This window comes from Cervus canadensis, chromosome 27, assembly GCF_019320065.1.
Source record: "Cervus canadensis isolate Bull #8, Minnesota chromosome 27, ASM1932006v1, whole genome shotgun sequence".
NCBI lineage: Eukaryota > Metazoa > Chordata > Mammalia > Artiodactyla > Cervidae > Cervus > Cervus canadensis.
Genome location: NC_057412.1, coordinates 19,477,540 through 19,496,682, shown reverse-complemented (window position 1 = coordinate 19,496,682; position 19,143 = coordinate 19,477,540).

The window sequence follows — 19,143 nt, the reverse complement described above, 5'->3', positions numbered from 1 at the left end:
GATAAAAACCATATGATTATCTCAATAGATGCAGAGAAAGCCTTTGACAAAATTCAACACTCATTTATGATTAAAACTCTCCAGAAAGCAGGACTAGAAGGAACATACCTGAACATAATAAAAGCTATATATGACAAACCCACAGGAAGCATTACCCTCAATGGTGAAAAATTGAAAGCATTTCCCCTGAAATCAGGAACAAGACAAGGGTGCCCACTCTCACCACTACTATTCAACATAGTTTTGGAAGTTTTGGCCACAGCAATCAGAGCAGAAAAAGAAGTAAAACGAATCCAGATAGGAAAAGAAGAAGTGAAACTCTCACTGTTTGCAGATGACATGATCCTCTACATAGAAAACCCTAAAGACTCTACCAGAAAATTACTAGAGCTAACCAACGAATATAGTAAAGTTGCAGGATATAAAATTAACACACATAAATCCCTTGCATTCCTATACACTAATAATGAGAAAACAGAAAGAGAAATTAAGGAAACAATACCATTCACCATTGCAACAAAAAGAATAAAATACTTAGGAGTATATCTACCTAAAGAAACAAAAGACCTATACATAGAAAACTATAAAACACTGATGAAAGAAATCAAAGAGGACACAAACAGATGGAAAAACGTACCGTGTTCATGGATTGGAAGAATCAATATTGTCAAAATGGCTATAATACCCAAAGCAATCTATAGATTCAATGCAATCCCTATCAAGCAACCAAAGGTATTTTTCACAGAACTAGAACAAATAATTTCACAATTTGTATGGAAATACAAAAAACCTCGAATAGCCAAAGCAATCTTGAGAAAGAAGAATGGAACTGGAGGAATCAACCTGCCTGACTTCAGACTCTACTACAAAGCCACAGTCATCAAGACAGTATGGTACTGGCACAAAGACAGAAATATAGATCAATGGAACAGAATAGAAAGCCCAGAGATAAATCCACGAACCTATGGACACCTTATCTTCGACAAAGGAGGCAAGGATATACAATGTAAACAAGACAACCTCTTTAACAAGTGGTGTTGGGAAGACTCATCAACCACTTGTAAAAGAATGAAACTAGAACACTTTCTAACACCATACACAAAAATAAAGTCAAAATGGGTTGAAGATCTAAATGTAAAACCAGAAATTATAAAACTCCCAGAGGAGAACTTAGGCAAAACACTCTCCAACATAAATCACAGCAGGATCCTCTATGACCCACCTCCCAGAATATTGGAAATAAAAGCAAAAATAAACAAATGGGACCTAATGAAGCTTAAAAGTTTTTGCACAACAAGGGAAACTATAAGCAAGGTGAAAAGACAGCCCTCAGATTGGGAGAAAATAATAGCAAATGAAGAAACAGACAAAGGATTAATCTCAAAAATATACAAGCAACTCCTGCAGCTCAATTCCAGAAAAATAAATGACTCAATCAAAAAATGGGCCAGAGAACTAAACAGACATTTCTCCAAAGAAGACATACAGATGGCTAACAAACACATGAAAAGATGCTCAACATCACTCATTATTAGAGAAATGCAAATCAAAACCACAATGAGGTACCATTACACGCCAGTCAGGATGGCTGCTATCCAAAGTCTACAAGCAATAAATGCTGGAGAGGGTGTGGAGAAAAGGGAACCCTCTTACACTGTCGGTGGGAATGCAAACTAGTACAGCCACTATGGAGAACAGTGTGGAGATTTCTTAAAAAACTGGAAATAGGACTGCCATATGACCCAGCAATCCCACTTCTGGGCATACACACTGAGGAAACCAGATCTGAAAGAGACACGTGCACCCAATGTTCATCACAGCACTGTTTATAATAGCCAGGACATGGAAGCAACCTAGATGCCCATCAGCAGACGAATGGATAAGGAAGCTGTGGTACATATACACCATGGAATATTACTCAGCCATTAAAAAGAATTCATTTGAATCATTTAATGAGTGTGGATGAAACTTGGAGCCCATTATACAGAGGAAGAAGCCAGAAGAAAGATAAAGCCACATTAAGCATACTAACACATATATATGGAATTTAGAAAGATGGTAATGATAACCCTATATGCAAATCAGAAAAAGAGACACAGATGTACAGAACAGACTTTTGGACTCTGTGGGAGAAGGTGAGGGTGGGATGTTTCGAGAGAACAGCATCGAAACTTGTATATTATCTATGGTGAAACAGATCACCAGTCCAGGTTGGATGCATGAGACAAGTGCTCGGGCCTGGTGCATTGGGAAGACCCAGAGGAATCGGGTATAGAGGGAGGTGGGAGGGGGGATCGGGATGGGGAATACATGTAACTTCATGGCTGATTCATGTCAATGTATGACAAAACCCACTTCAATATTGTAAAGTAATTAGCCTCCAACTAATAAAAAGAAATGGAAAAAAAAAAAAAAAAGAAGAAGGGGAAAGGTTTCACACCATTAGTCACATCTGTAGCAGGGAAATCTATTGTTAGTTACCGGGCAATTCCAAATGTACACAGTATCTTGGGCAGTATTTCAGAAATTACCAGAAACCCATTATTAGAATGGCACTTTTGTGTTATTTTTTTTAAATTGATAAATAAACAAATTCATAGAAATATAAAATAAATAAATAAAATAAAATAAAAGGAGAGAGACTATTACTCATTGAAGATCAAGAAACTAGTTAATTGTAGAAACAAAACACAAACCCAGGGGTTTTTGTGGATTTTTAAAAGCCCCATTTATTCCAAAAGTTGTGTAATTTCTAATTTTTACCTAGGGTTTCAAATTTGTCTTCAAATATAGAAAACACAGGAGCAGTTAAGCAGGAAGTTTTTACAATATGGGAGCTGTAAATAGCTTTCTCTTCTAAGATAGAGTAAATTTATCTTAGCATCAACACATTTTGAAAAGAAGCCATCATCATTATACAAGGGAGTCCCAGAAGGGAGCCAAAACAAAACCTTTGAAAATAGAATCACATGAACCTTTCATTTCATATCCTCTGGAAAAGTAAATGAAGCATCTCTATCCCACATGGTAATGCTCCCTGCTGACCGTCCATCTTTGGGAAGGGTCATGCTGCATTCCTGGAATGTTTGAGGTCATTTGGAAAGATTGGTTACATTCCCATCCACACCCATCATTAGGGAAAATAGTGTTCAAATTCAGCCAGCTGATGATTATAAACTAACTCTTTATATCAGAGCTCTCATCCATTCTTGAACTTACAAAATAGTCTTCAAAGTTACTTTATAGTGATAACCTGTTACTGATTTCTAAGGAAATTCGTCTCATTTTATTATTAACAATGGTTATTTATTATTTGTTAATCTCACAATATCCAGGTAAAATAATTTTAGAAATTATTTGACTCTAAGACTTAAGAGTGAGGCATTTTACCTCTAATCTGAGGGGGAAAGATGACTTCAATATGGACATAAGGCACTGCAAAAACACACACTTCCATAAGGCTGTAAGTAGGTTGGCTCATGGGCCCCCCTGGTAGCTCAGACGGTAAAGAATCCGCCTGCAGTGTGGAAGACCTGGGTCGATCCCTGGGTTGGGAAGATTACCTGGAGGGAGGCATGGCAATCCTACTCCAATACTCTTTCCTGGAGATGCCCCATGGACAAAGTAGCCTGGTGGACTACAGTCCATGGGGTCGCAAAAAGTCAGACACGATTGAGTGAGGAAGCACGTGGCACACAGGTTGGCTCATACGCATCTTTCTGGCTTGTTGGGATTCACGTTTGAGAAATCGAGAGAACCCCTTCCATGTACCTTGTTAACTGAGGATAGTAATTAGGGATAGATATCACATTCTAGCCGTTAACTCCTTAAACGTATAATTCCAAATAAATGGACATGATTAGGAACTTGGAGGGCCAATACAGAAGAGGAAAAAGAATCCTCCTCTACCCTCTTAGGTTCTGCCCTGAGCCTGAAAATTAACTGGAAACCAGATAGAGTAACAGGAGAAAAGCATACTATTTATATATATATACATACTTTTGTGTGCACCCAGGAGCCATCATAGGAAAAAAGTGAGGATTCAAAAGAGCAATTAGGACTGAGAGTTTATAAACTTTTTAACAAAAATTCATAAATTTGTGGAGAAATGACGAGACAGAGAAGACAAGCTTTTAGAGGTAGTAAATTGTGGGGAAGTTACTAGAAAGTATATAGGGGAAATTAATAGAAGGTTGTGGTTATTTTAGTAGGTTTATTTGTACAGACTTATTTAGGAATTGATTCCCAGCTGCAGTTGGTAAAAATATTCTTCTCTTACTGATAAGGTGCCTTTCTTATGGGAAATATGCGCTTTCTATACCTATTGTTTCTTAAGTGCTTTAAGCTCAAAATAATAGGCCAAGAAGGATGTTTTGAGCTGACATATCCTGAACACCACCATCGTTAGCAGTAAAGGAAATATGTACTCTTAGTTCTATGAACCTCATGAAATATAACATCTGAATGAATTATGTTAAGAGTCCGTTTAATTCATGCTCTCCAACAAGTAACACAGAAACCAGTAAAAGAAAAGCTGGGTTTAATAAGGTCTCATTTGTTTATTTTTTATTTTATTTTCATTACTCCAGGAAGCATATCAAAAAGATCTTGCCTCATTTTTTTGTCAGGAAGTGTTCTACTTATGTTTTCTGAGTTTTATTGTACCTGGACTTACATCGAAGTCTTTAATAAATGTAAAAAGTGATCACTCAGTTTTGTCAGACTCATTGTGACCCCAAGGACTCTAGCCCACCAGGCTCCTCCGCCCATGGAATTGTCCAGGCAAGAATATTGGAGTGGGTTGCCATTCGCTTCTTCAGGGAATCTTCCTGACCAGGGATCAAACCTGGTTCTCCTGCATTGCAGGCAGATTCTTTAGCATCTGAGCGACCAGGGAAGCTGATAAATTAATAAATGTAGGGCACAATAAATGTAATGTGCTTGAATCATCCCGAAACCATCCCCCACCCCCACCTACCGCTTCACACACACATACTCCTGGGTCAATGGAAAAATTGTCTTTCAGGAAACTGGTCTCTGGTGCCCAGAATCTTGAGGACTGCTGCTCTAAGGAACTGTACTTCATATAGAAAGTTAAGCACAACTGGAGAAATGAATATGGTAAATACTGTAATTAGTATGGTTGGGGTGTTGTATCAATTCTAACAAGCAGGAATGGGAAAGACACTTGCAGACAGACTCCGGTACACTGAACTCTTCTTGCAGCTCAGTTCCAAACTGAGACCACAATGTGAACTTTGAGTAGTTGACACTATATCATCTGTTAAGAGATCAAAGCACGTAATTTGCTACATAACAAATGCAAAGTTATTTTTTACCCAGGGCATACTTTTAGAAATGCCAGTAATTCATTTTAAGGAAAAGAAGTTCCATAGGCAGATAAGACATTTGAATATTTAATGGAATATGATTAGGAGACATTATGAAATAAATTGTTCAGAGGTTATGCTATACAACACTGAAAAAATACAGCCAAGAAAATGGCTAGAGTCAGAGGCTGCTTCCCTGACACTTGATTCAGATACAGATGTTTTTAAATTAATGACCTAAAAAAAATAAATAAATAAAAATAAAAAATAAAATCAATGACCTCAAATATGAAGGAAGCCTGAAGTTAAAAATTAAGATAATTGTCTTGTCTGGTTATTGATTCATATAAACATTACTGGGAATTATCCCCTTGATCATCTTTTAACGGAGCAGTTTACCAACAGGAATTGGGTTAAAGAAGTCAGAAAATTGTTTTCAGAGAAGAATAAATATCCCCACCCCTTGTACCTCAATTTTCTTTCATAATAGAGATCTATCAACAAAATAGGAATGACCTTTTCACATGCTGTTCTCCCAAGTCTGTAAGCCTTCACTCAGTCCCATTAAAGTTGGTGTGAAGAAGCATCCACATGACCATATGGAGCAAAGGACAGGCCATGGCCTACCATCTGTCCATCAGAAATGGGTTGGGAGGTTGTCATCACTGATCAGGCATGTCTTGGCACTAAGAGCAGAGATTGGTCATCTGCTGAATAAAACAGTTTATGTTGGATGCAGGAAGTCATTTTCACACAATGTATAATAAATCATCTACAGGGGACCATTTTGAATAGAAATTGCCACATCTTGGTCATGTAGCACTTATTACAGACTCTGCAGGGATTGTCATTAAATCACTGATGTGTTTAACTTCATCTTAGGGTTTCAAAGCTCATTTCTGTCTTTTCCTACCGGTCCTGGAGCCTTTCTATTTTGATGAGAGAAAAAGCTTTATATAAATTAACCAAACTCAAAGACATCTCATGTGTATTCTAGATGGTAATACAGTAAATGACTTTAATGGTCTGTGTATCAAATTTCACTGCCTCTTCCCCCTGCTTTCCCATATCCACTTTGACATCATTAATAAGTTTTTGCTGGCTTCCAAAAGGGTTTGAGCTTCCCTTAGGTCCAGATGAAGGAACAGGGCGTAGAGGAAGAGCCTTTATCTGTGAATTTGCTCTTCTGGGTTGAATAACCAAAACTCTGTCTATGTGTGTCTTTGGAAAAAAGATATTCCAATTATAAAGGAGAATCTGAACAGAGTTATGTTCTTTGGTTGCATGCACACTAAGTCGCTTCGGTTATATCCAACTCTTTGTGATCCTATGAACAGTAGCCTGCCAGGCTTCTCTGTTCATGAGATTCTCCAGGCAAGAATACTGAAGTGGGTTTCCATGCCCTCCTCCAGGGGATCTTCCCAACCCAGGGATTGAACTCATGTCTCCTGTGTCTCCTGCATTGGTAGGCGGGTTCTTTACCACTAACACCACTTGGGAAGTTCTTGCTTTCTGGTTAGGAGACCTTATTTGCAAGAGCACTTTATAAGACTCAGGTGAGCGCCTTCAGGTTTAACGAGTCAAGTGGACACTGTCATAGTGGATATTACCCTAAATTTTATGCAAATGTTGGTGTAATTTTAGAGATTCTTATTATTTGTGGGAACAGAAAAAAAGTTGATTGACCCCACCATATAATAGGTAGTCAGGCTTTGTATGTCTCCAAATAACACTGAGAGGCATTATGTGAACAAATAGAGAGACTTGTGTATCTAAAATAGTATCAGATAAACTAGGTTACAGATTACTAAAAGAAAAAAAAAAAGAAGAAGAAGAAAGCAGTAGCGCCATGATAATCTATTCTTCTCAGTGTGTTCCTCATGCCTTTTTAGACAAAACCCATTTTCCTATTTATTTTTTGGACACCAATATATGACATAATATATAATAGTAGCTTCTATTTTTCAAATGCCTACTGAGTACCAAATGCTAAGTTGTCTTATTTTACTTTTAGCTCACTTTGGCAAAGATAACCATATTATTCATATTTTACAGGTTAGAAATCTAAAAATCAGAGATGTTAAAAGACGTACTTAGGCCCTCAGAAGTGATAGGGATTAGAGATGGGCTATGAACACAAGTCTAAATCCAGATCCTTTGTTTCTCCCCCTTTACTTGACTTTCTTCCATATTATATTTCCAGTTATGCAATGCAAACTAATGTAAGTACTAATGTCAATACTTTTGAAATATGTAATTTATTTCAACATACACATATTAGTCATGTTTTTCTCAGCTAGTTTTAGCTTTACTGTTTGTATACATATAAATGAAAAGTGTTTTTCCCACTCACCTCTCACCCCGTTACCCACTCTGTTTCCACGGACACACTGAGGCAAAGCCTGATGTTGGTAAGTAAAGTCAAATATTTAAGCAAGAACTTCTATAATTAGTTCCCATTTATTCATCTTGTGACATTTTCTTGAGCCTCAAGACAGTACTGCCCTTTCCAAAGGAAATATCAAGCTTTCATACTACAAGCTTGATATGTAATCACACATAGTGCATTTGATGTTTTGGAAAAAATACTTGTATGGTCTTCTTTCTATGCCACTGGTAGCACTGATAAGTAGTTTCTGTAGTTAACAGCGTCAAATGAAATATTTCAGACAGGCGCAAACACAAACACACAATCATCTATATGGAATGGCCATGATAACCCTGGGAACTATCATCTGATATGTTTTCAAGGGAAAACTTCAGACTAAAATCTTCAGATAGTTTTTCCACCTTTCCCATTCCCATGACTCTATGGCAAATTTTCAGTTAATATTCTGTACATGGGATTAAAATTAATCAAAACAAGAAGATAAATGGAGATAACACAAGTTTCCTAGACAGCAGATTTCTTTAGTAGTGATTTATTGAATATTTTTTAACATGTCCAATCTTGACGAAAATATTGGAACTGCAAATATAATTTAAAAAGACCTATAAAACTAAATCATTCATATTTTGAATGACCTGGAAAGGGTTAAATAACTGATGGTATATTTACTTGTTGGAATAGTTTGCAAATGCTAAAACTGAGAACTTCAAAGACATGAAATTATGAGGAACTGTATATTAAAGTTGAAGGGAAAATAAAGTATTTGTATATACACTAAAATTACTGATTTTTTTTAAACAGTCCTACACTGGAAAACTGATCTTTGACAAGGCAGACAAGAATACACAAAGGAAAAAGATAGACTCCAACAAATGGTGCTAAAAAAAACTGGATATCCGAATGCAGCAGAATGAAATTAGATCCTTACTTACACCATATACAAAAGTAAACTGAAAATGGGTTAAAAACTTAAATAGAAAAACTAACTAAAAATCCTAAAAGAATACATAAGAGAAAGATCATTGACACTGGTCTTGGTAATTATTTTGATGAAAGAAATTTATATTTTAAGGAAGGAGAAAAAAAAAACTAAACATAAAAAATCTCTTTCTGTGTGTCTGTTTGGGCCTCCTCCATCCCTCATTAATGTGCAATGAGCATCTTCAGTTCAATTCAGTTTGCTCAATATTGTCTGATTCTTTGCAACCCCATAGACTGCAGCACGCCAGGCTTCCCTATCTATCACCAACTCCCAGAGCTTGCTCAAACTCTTGTCCATCAAGTCAGTGATGCCATCCGACCATCTCATCCTCTGTCCAGAGCTCCTCAAAGATGGGAAGGCCTGCTCCATTATAAAGATCAATTTTTTCTCTTTCTTCTGATTCTAGTAGTAAAAGTTCTTTAATGAATAAGTGTTCTTTGACAGCTGTGTAGGGGGTCATGGTGACTTGTTTCTCTCTTTGCAAGTGCTTAGCTGGACTGTGCATCTTTAACAAACTTTGTATAAAATATCAGTATGTTGTTTTGATATGCAATCCTTTGTTTTACGTTCTAACAGATGAAACAGTTCTTGGAAATTTCTGTCTGTCTCCCAAGATAAAACCCTCAGTTTCACTAAAACAAAATTCCTGTTTTTCTTCTTAACTTCATTGTTCATTGAACTTTCATCAACAATTTCTTGGAAATTACATAAAAAGCACAGGAAACAAAAGCAAAAATAGATAAACAGGACTACATCAAATTAAAAATCTTCTGTACAGCAGAAGAAACAATTAACAAAATGAAAAAGCAACCTATGGAATAGGAGAAAATACTTGCAAACTCATATCTGACAAGGAGTTAATATCCAAAATATATAAGGCATGCCTGCAACTCAATAGTAAAACCAAAATGAAAATGGAACATATAATTTGATTTTTAAAAATGGTCATAGAACTTGAATAGATATTCCTCCAAAGAAGCTATATGATGTTGGATGATGACCAAAAGTCTCTGAAAGGTCCTTAACATCTCTAATTATCAGGGAAATACAAATCAAAATGGCAGTGTAATATCATCTCACAACATGTTAGGATAGCTACTATAAAAAAAAAAATAAGTGCTATCAAAGATGTGGAGAAATTGGAATTCTTTTACACTGTTGGAAGGGATGTAAAAATGATGCACTCACTATGGAAAACAGTATGGAGATTCCTCAAAAAATTAAAATGAAACTGCCATTATCATTCAGCAATTTCACTTCTGGATATACAGACAGAAGAACTGAAATTGGAGTCTTAAAGAGATACCCACACTCCTATGTTCCCTGCAGCATTAGTCAAATAGTCAGGATATGAAAACAAACTAAATGTTTATCAACAGATGAATAGACAAAGAAAATGTGCTATATACATGAAATGGAATATTACTCAGTCTTAAAAAAGGAAGAAAATCCTGAAAAGACCATGGATGCACCTAGAGAACATTATGCTAAATGAAATAAACCAGTCACAGAAGGACAAACACTGCATATTTCATTTGTAATAAATACCTAAAATAATCAAAACATTAGAACGGTCGTTTCCAGGAGCTGGGGGATGGAGAAATGGGGAATTGTTGTTTTAACAGGCATAAACTTTCAGTTACACAAGATAATTAAGTTCTAGAGATCTGCTATACAATGTAGTGTTTATAGTTTAAATACTGTATCATACACTTAAAAATTTGCAAAAAGGGCAAAACTCATGTTGAATTCCCTTGCCACAATTAAAAAGAGAGAGAGAAAGAGAAAAAGAGAGCTCCCCTTTTTATGAGAAGAGGAGCTACAGGAACAAATTTATTTCTGTAAGTAGATCATTGTTGTAGATGTACAGAGGAAGACCTGGATTAGGAGAGAAAGTGGAGGAAGGGAGGGCAGAAGGAGAGCTGGAAAATGGTTCTGGAGCAACATGATAAAGTGGAGAGGCAGTAATTGTGGGAAAGGGCCAAATTAGGCTTCTCAGTTAAATTAATCCCCAACTCTATGATCTGAGATAAGCTTCTTTACTTCTATTTTTTCACCTGTAGACTATGAGACCTTCTTCAAAATATCATTGTGAAAATTAATACTTGAGAAAGTACTTTACAAGTTGTTAGACCTCATAAAAATACAAGATTTGAATAGTTGCATTGGTATTAGTTATAAGAATATTAGTCTCATTCTTTTGCACCATCCTAATAAGGCATGTATTTTGAAAACATTTATCAAAGGCAGTCAAGGAAAACAGATGAGAATTTCGGCTTATAATAAATTTTTTGGGAAAGGAAATGGGCATAGCAGTCATATGGCTGCATTTTATAATGTAAGACTTTAGTACGGCCCTAAAATCAGATTTGAAGTTAATATATTTTCTTTAAAAATATGCTGTTAAAAAAGAATCACACAACCTACTTTTGTGATATTGGAAAATCACCAAATAAAACGTTTATTTCAAAAATGTATATTTTATCTGGCTAACCCTAGTGTTAATACAGCTTGAATGTGTGCATTCTTTCCATCTTTTCCCAAGACTACTTTTTTTAGTCGAAATTTCTTCTTAATAACCTTTAGAATTAAAGAAAGGAAATATACCCTTTCCTTTTCTTTGCAAGAGCATTTTTCCCCATCTTGAATAACATTTGGGCTCAATTTTTTAAAAATGCTTAGACTAAATTCCTTTGGATATAATGTTAAATACAAGTAAAACTAAGAATACTTTATAGCTATAGCAAAAGTACAATTACACAATCAAACAATTTTTTCCAGGTTAAGTACAGCCAAACAAAACATCTAAAATACTTAAATTAATAATGACAGATGATATCGGTTTAATAGAAAGATGACAACTTAAATCTAGTCTTAGATTTGATCTTTCTGTAGTTTTACATATACCCTGCAAATGTAAGATCTATTTATATATGCATAGTATACCACTCCAGTGCTCTTGCCTGGAGAATCCCAGGGATGGGGGAGCCTGGTGGGCTGCCGTCTATGGGGTCTCACAGACTCGGACACGACTGAAGCGACTTAGCAGCAGCAGCAGCAGTATAAGAAGCAGAACAGCTTCAACACTTTATCTGTTTAAAATAATGATCATTTACCCAACAAACAATCTTCAAGTGCCAATCTAACACATGAATAATGAACAAAGTTATTTTTACTTAAAATTCAGGTTAGCACTGTCGTTTGTTGAAACTGACATTAAATATTTTCTATTTTATTGATTGCTAGCATTGAAAACAGCAAATTTCTTCACCGCATACTTAGTGCCCACTTATTGTAGCTGATTTATTACAGGTTGGTATCAGAAATATTTGCATAAAGCAGCCATTTGCCGTGTGATTGAGGCATAGATGTAACCACTGACTCAGGACTTGTCTATTTCAAGTGATTTTAAAACTTTACACAGTGATACAGCCTCCATTTTCTGAACACACAATCATACCCTAATACAGTCTTGGGCATTCATGCAATCACATTATAAGGTGGATATTTGGATGAAGCAAAATTGATGGGAAAAAATTAGGCACCTGAATATACTTTTTGGTGACCTCAATCTGAGATACTGTTTGTGCTTATTTGTGAGAAAAATATATATTGTCCTAAACTCTAGTTTGCTTTTACTATAGGATTAAAATTATGGCTAAGACAATAGAAAAAGAGAGTGATTGAACTAAAATTCCTTAGAAAAAGAAAACAATTGACCTAGACTTACTAGAGGAAGAGATAATAATAGCTGGTGAGTGAAAAATATGCAATTTAGGTAAATATGAGAAAACTAATTGATTGGTCTGTTCTAGTTTATGGAGTTGAGGTAGGAAAGAAATTGTAATGATGTCAATGGAGAGGTTAAGAAAGTCTACACATGTATATTTTGCTAACTCTCCTTGTTTGTTCAGAGCTAAACAGGTTGTTGAGGAAAATATATAAGAAAGAATACCAAAAAATGCTTTTTATCACCCCTGAGGGAATAAGTCAACCCCTGGGAATTATGTCATAATTGACACAGAATAATTCAGGGTATGGAGACATGTTCCCTTTAGAATACATCCCAATATAAACTTAAGTTGCTAGGTCTTCAGGAAAGCTGTATTTTTGTACTGCCACAAACATGATAGCAGCACACCACCATTAATCACCATATGTTTACCAACTCAGTCCTTTGAGAAATAGCTCAGTAATAGCGGCCACTCTTTATAACCACCTCTAATCCAAGCAACTATACTAACTGGGAAAATGGAATGATCCAGAGAATGAACTAGGTGGGTCCCTTATGCCACATATTTGTTTTTGAATCACTTAACTGTCAACATAAAATTATCATCTTGGAGTTGTGCATTTTTCCTGGTGACTAAGTCACTCACTCAAGGTCTGAAGTATATGATAGCTACTTTTTTATATTTTGGCTATTTTTAGGACCTCATGTCTTGGATTTTTTAAAGAAATCGATGTAAAAAATGTCAGCTTTCATGTCTGAGGTGATTATTTTCTCAGTATGCTTTTCAATTTCACTTGCAATTTTTTGAATAATGATTTTTGGTAATAGTATCTTCCTTTTGTGTTAGAAATCCATTCCAACCCAGATATCTGAAAATTAATTATTGAAACTTCATTAAAATTTTCTTTCTTAGTTTTAAATCTAGTCCATCTGAACTTCCAGTTGTGTGAAGTGCAGATGCACATCCTGTTTTCACATCTTTTTCTTCCATCTTGGAACTTATTTGACCTCTAACTTCTCTGTTTTTCGACAAGAGCTCACAGCTGGCGCCTGGCTTATTTCAGCTGATAGTGATATCAACCCTTTGAGCTTTAGTTTTCAACAGGGAGTGTTGGAAAACCAAAATCCTTTCAAAGTCCTGAGTATGTTTTTTAAAGAATTCATTTAAAATACTAAAAAAAACAAAAAAAAAAGTTAAATGTCTTCATATAATTGTACTGAAGCGCTATCTAGAAATTCTGAAGACTTACTAACTAGTCCTCAGCCAACTTGTAAACAAGCTGTTTTTTTCCCTCATATGTACTCTTCCTAAAAAATATACCTTTTTAAAAACTTTTACGTGTAATATGTTAGGATTTGGAGCCCACTCATAGTCTTAACTCTGATTTAGACAATGTCAAACCTTAGGTATTTACAGTGAGAAATTTTATTTTGGGGGGCTCCAAAACACTGCAGATGTTGATTGCAGCCATGAAATTGAAAGATGTTTGCTCCTTGGAAGAAAAACTATGACCAAACTAGACAGCTTTAAAAAGCAGAGACATTTTTTTGCCAACAAAAGTCCACCTAGTCAAAGTTATGGTTTTTCCCATAGTCATGCATGGATGTGAGAGTTGGACTACAAAGAAAACAGTGCTGAAGAATTGATACTTTTGAACTGTGGTGTTGAAGAAGACTTGAGAATCCCTTAGACTTCAAGGAGATCCAACCAGTCCATCCTAAAGGAAATCAGTCCTAAATATTTATTGGAGGGAAGGACTGATGATGAAACTGAAACTCCAGTAATTTTGGCCACCTGATGCGAAGAACTGACTCATTGGAAAACACCCTAATACTGGGAAAGATTGAAGGCAGGAGGAGAAGGGGACGACAGAGGATGAGATTGTTGGATGGCATCAGTGACTCGACGGACATGAGTTTGAGTAAGCTCTGGGAGTTGGTGAAGGACAGGGAAGCCTGGTGTGCTGCAGTCCATGGTTGAAACTGTTCAGCTTTATCCATTAGAGCAGGTATTTGATTAAATCTGGGAGGACCTTTGAAACGTTAAAGTGTTAATCGGTCATGTCCGACTCTTTGCAACCCATGGACTGTAGACCCCCAGGCTCCTCTGTCCATGGGATTCTCCAGGCAAGAGTACTGGAAAAGGTTGCCATGCCCTCCTCCAGGGGATCTTCCTGACCAGGGACTGAACCCGGGTCTCCTGCATCGCAGGCAGATTCTTTACCTTTTGAGTCACCAGAGGAGGCCCATTACCTAAATATAATTAAAGCACAGTGCAATGGACTCAGACTATCATGAGGTCTTTGAAACTGTCTCTTTATTGAAATATAGTTGATTTGTAATATTAGTTTGAAGTGTATAGCATAGTAATTCAGTATTTTCATAAATTATATTCCATTAAAAATTATTACAAAATGATGGCTATAATTCCCTGTGCTGTATAATATATCCTTGTTGCTTGTCTATTTTATACAGAGTAGTTTGTATTTCTCAATCCTACATATGTACATTGTCCCTCACCCCTTTCCTCTCTCCACTGGTAATCACTAGGTTACTTTCTATGTCTGTGAGTCTGTTTCTGTTTTGATATATACATTTATTTTATTTTTCAGATTCTACATATAAGTAATATCATACAGTATTTTTCTTTCTCTGTCTGACTTATTTCACTTAGCATATTATCTAGGTCTAGGTTGCTGAAAATGACAAAATTTCATTCTTTTTAGGGCTGAGTAATATTCCATGGGTGTGTGTGTGTGTGTGTATATATATATATATATATATACGTATATATGTATCCATTGTATATATGTGTATACATATATATCACACCTTCTTTATCCATTCATCTGCTGATGGACGCTGGGCTGCTTCCATATCTTGGCTATGGTAAATAGTGCTGCTGTGAACAATAGGTATGTGTATCTTTTTCAATCACTACTTTTTTTCAGATATATACACAAAAATGAAATTTCAGGATCATATGGTGGTTCTATTTTTAGTTTTTTGAGGAACCTCCACACTATTTTTGAAATTGCCTCTTTTCCTGAAAATCTGGAATCCCTAAAGTCAGAGTAGACTTCTGAACACTTCAGCACCTCTCCTGTATTTAAACAACACATGACTAGAAAGTAAAGTAACTATAAAAGAAATGGTTTGGAATACTGTCCAGCCCTAGAGGTAAATTTTGGAGAATTCAGATATAGTACATCCAAGAAGCAGGAATAATGGCAACTAAAAAAAAATCTGTTTCATAATCTTTTTAGACATAATTTGGATTTAAAATAAAGTAGTCATTTTATTTGAAAATGCAAGTGGAATCAAGCCAAAAAAAAGACAAATAAGAAAAACTGCTTATAATCAGGTGAAACTGTGTACCAATCCTGCAGAATGCATGAATGACAGAGAATACAATCAAACTCGGCTCTTACTTTAATCTGGTCTATGTGGAAAACTCTGTCCTGAGTATAACTGATCATAGCCATGGCCAGTTCAACTGAAAATCATTCTGTTAAGATAAATATTTGATCAAGAAAATAAAAAATAGATAAAGTGGATTGCATCAAAATTTAAAATTTTTGTACATTAAAGGACACTATCAAAAGAATGAAGAAACAACCCATAGAATGGGAGAGAACATTTGCAAATTACACATCTGATAAGGGATTAATATTCAGACTATATAAAGAAAACAACAAACCAAGCAACCCAATTTAAAAAATGGGCAAAGGACTTAAATCTATGTTTCTCAAAAAAATAAAAAAATCTCTCAACGAACACATAAAAAGATGTGTATATGTGCTCAGTCATTTAGCCATGTCCAACTCTTTGCAATCCCATGGACTGTAGTCTGCAGGATCCTCTATCCATGGAATTTTCCAGGCAAGAATACTGACACAGGTTGCCATTTCCTACTCCAGGGGATCTTCCCAACCCAGGGATTGAACCCACATCTCTTATGTCTCCTGCATTGGCAGGCATGTTCTTTACCACTGCACCACCTGGGAAGCCAATGTTGAACATCAATAATTATCAGGGAAATGCAAATCAAAACCATAATGTTACACCATTCACTTAGGAGAATTATTATAAAATTTAAAAGGGGGGGAGACAACAGAAAATAACAAATGTTGGAAAAGATGTGAGGAAATTTGGAACCCTTGTGCATTACCAGGGTGACATAGAAGGAGGCAGACATTGTGGGAAATAGTATGGTGGTTCCTCAAAAAATTAACTATAGAATTACTGTAAATTGTGTAATACCATAATAAGAAATACTGTAAATTCTTCTGGTAAACTTCATTTCTTGGTATATGTACACCCAAAAGGAAAGCAGGAACTTGAACAGTTATTTGTATACCCACCTTGATAGTAGTGTTATTCACAACCACCAAAATGTGAAAGCAACATAAATGCCTACGGACAGATAAATGAACAGACAAAATGTGGTATATAATACAAGGGAATATTATTCAACCTTAAAAAGGAGAAAGTTCTGACACATGTTACAACATGGATGACCCATGAAGACATTATGTTAAGTGAAATAAGCCAGTCACAAAAGAATAAATACTGTATGATACCCCAAATATGAGGTACCTGAATAGTTAAGCTCATAGAGACAGAAAGTAGAATGGTGGATGCCAGGGCCAAGCAGGAGGGATGAATGGGGAGTTATTTTTTAATAGGTACAAAATTTCAGTTTCATAAGATGAAAAAAGTTTTTGAGATAATGGTGGTGATGGTTCACAAAAACGTGAATATAATATACTAAACCATAGAGTTAAAAATGTTTAAAATGAGAGTTTCCCTGGTGGCTCAGTGGTAAAGAATCTGCCAGCAAATGCAGGACACACAAGTTCAATCCCAGGTCTGGGAAGATCCCATATGCTGCAGAACAACTAAGCCCATGCCCCACAACTGCTAAGCCCATGCCCCACACCTGCTGAGCCCAGGTACCAAAACTACTAAAGCCCATGTCCTCTGCACCAAGAGAATCCACTGCATCTCTTGCAAACCACAGCTAGAGAACTGACCCCATGAGCTGCAAGTAGAGAAAAGCTCACACAGCCAGGAAGACTCAGCACAGCCAGAAATAAATAAATAAAATGGCTAAAATGGTAAACTTTATGTTGTGCATCTTTTACAGCAATTTAAAAATAAATAATTAAAAATGATATGAATACTGGCAACAAAGTTTGGACTTTTTAAAATGACTGGAATTCCATGATAGTGGTTCTTGATGTTTTGTCTAGAGAACTCCTTAGCATATTCTTGTTTTGTAAAATGAGATAGTGATATTTGTGCCATTTCTGCCTCTTCTAAATTTTATATTTTGCATTTTTGATTCCTCAGGAATTATAATTTACTAAAATCTTCCATGTGAGAAGGTATCTTTGAGCAGATTTGCACTTCACCATCTACAGATGGCTTATTATGAAAACTATTTTAGTCTTTAAAATGTTTATTTCTATCTCAAAAATTTTCTGGCAATGCAGGAATTTCACCAAATGGTAAAAAGCCTATGACCTGTTGCAAAAAACTTTGTGCCATGCCCTATGCGATGATTTTCTTCCTAACTACTCATAGATTTAAACATTTTTATTAAAATCACATTTTATTTGTTACAGATATTGAAATCAAGCAAGCATCAAAGGTGATACCCAAATATTTAGGTATTGGTAAGAGCAAAACTAGAAAACACATACTCATCCCTGTCCATTTTCTACTAATAGTCACAATATTGGTTACTAATAGTTTCTACTTACAGTGAAAGTGAAGTCGCTCTGTCGTGTCCGACTCTTTGCGACCCCATGGACTGTAGCCTGCCAGGCTCCTCCATCCATGGGATTCTCCAGACAAGAATACTGGAGTGAGTTGCCATTCTCTTCTCCCGGGATCTTCCCTTCCCAGGGATCGAACCCGGGTCACCCACATTGCGGCAGACGCTTTACCGTCTGAGCCACCAGGGAAGTCAGTAGCAACATATATTGGCTACTTTCTTATACAAGTACACGCAAAGCGCTGAATCTGTACCATTTAGTGTTTTTTTTCTCGTGTACAGTAGTTTATCAAGTCAGATTATGAGTATTTCATTTTAATGTATGCATTTTGTGATGATATCTATAGATTTTGAAGAAAATTCCTTCTGTGTTTTAAAACCATCTTTTGACTTCCCTGGTGGTCCAGTGGTTAAGACTTCATACTTCCAATGCAGGAGGAGCAGGTTCAAGCTTGTCAGTGAACTAATATTCCACATACCACAAGATGTGGACAAAAAGTGTAAACATTTAAAAAAAGCAAAGCTATTCTTATTTCTAGGTGGCCAAATAAGATCAATTTAGCATCTTACTCTTGAGAGGGAATTCATGAATATGATGCTTCTGGTAATAGAAACTTTTTCTATCACTTTACTCAAAAAAAAAAAAAAAGAAAGAAAGAAAGAAAGTCTCTTGACATCTCAGTTTGAAAGTCTCCAGAGCTCTGTGCATGTATGAGGAGACAAATGTCCTACTACAAAGAAGCCCTAGATGAGAGATACTTAAAAAGATCTGGGAACCTGTATTAGATGTTCAAGCTAAGAAGTCCAGGAAGAGGGTGAGTAATCATAGATATCTTCATCACTTTTGTCTGGAGGTTTCTCCTTTCTTACTTCTCTGAGCAATGGGTCTTTGGCTAATTACTGCTGCTGTCTAACACCCTTCATTAT